The sequence below is a fragment of the Sitodiplosis mosellana genome, unplaced genomic scaffold, assembly GCF_009176505.1.
Source record: "Sitodiplosis mosellana isolate CC-2019 unplaced genomic scaffold, AAFC_SMos_1.0 Smas_scaffold_339, whole genome shotgun sequence".
Taxonomy (NCBI): Eukaryota; Metazoa; Arthropoda; class Insecta; order Diptera; family Cecidomyiidae; genus Sitodiplosis; species Sitodiplosis mosellana.
Genome location: NW_022595581.1, coordinates 1 through 549, shown reverse-complemented (window position 1 = coordinate 549; position 549 = coordinate 1). Strand labels below are relative to the sequence as shown.

The following is a 549-nucleotide window of genomic DNA, read 5'->3' as shown; positions in this document are numbered from 1 at the left end:
TGCAACCAAGTTAGTTCTTTGTGAGTTGGTCATCGCATGAGAAGTGTTTGCTGGTGTCGTGTTCACGAAAGGCTTGTTTTTGAATTCAAGGCCCTTTCGCTGGCTCAATTCACAACAACTCACCTGTTCATGCGGTTCTTCAATTGACAATTCACCCATTTCCTTCAGATCACATTCACACGCTTCATGTATGGCGTTAACTTGTTCACGGTGCCATTGGCGAGGGAAATATACTTACCTGGTGTAGAGGTATTCGTGATCATTAAAGCGAATCCTCCGGAATGAGGCTCTTTCATTGCACATTCGAGGGGGCTGAACTCTGCGATTATGACTCAAGTTCATAACTCGTGCACACTATTTTTGGTAGCAGGGAAAAGCGTTCGCGCTACCCCTATTATTGTAAATTCATTTTGTTCTTTGTTAAAGCCATCCACGAGTTGGCGACTTAATATTCTTATCATTGAAATCAAATTTGAATTATTTATCAAATAGCATCAAATGCTCTAGTTACGTTTCAAATCATAGTCCATGTCAACTCAATGCACTCTG

The 549-nt window shown here is 41.2% G+C and overlaps 1 non-coding gene across 1 annotated transcript; it reads left to right on the top strand.

Moving 5' to 3' along the window:
- Window positions 1–230: 230 nt before the first annotated feature.
- LOC129570842 (U1 spliceosomal RNA) lies at window positions 231–395 on the top strand. Its single transcript, XR_008688173.1, has one exon. It is a non-coding gene; the product is annotated as a U1 spliceosomal RNA (small nuclear RNA).
- Window positions 396–549: the final 154 nt, after the last annotated feature.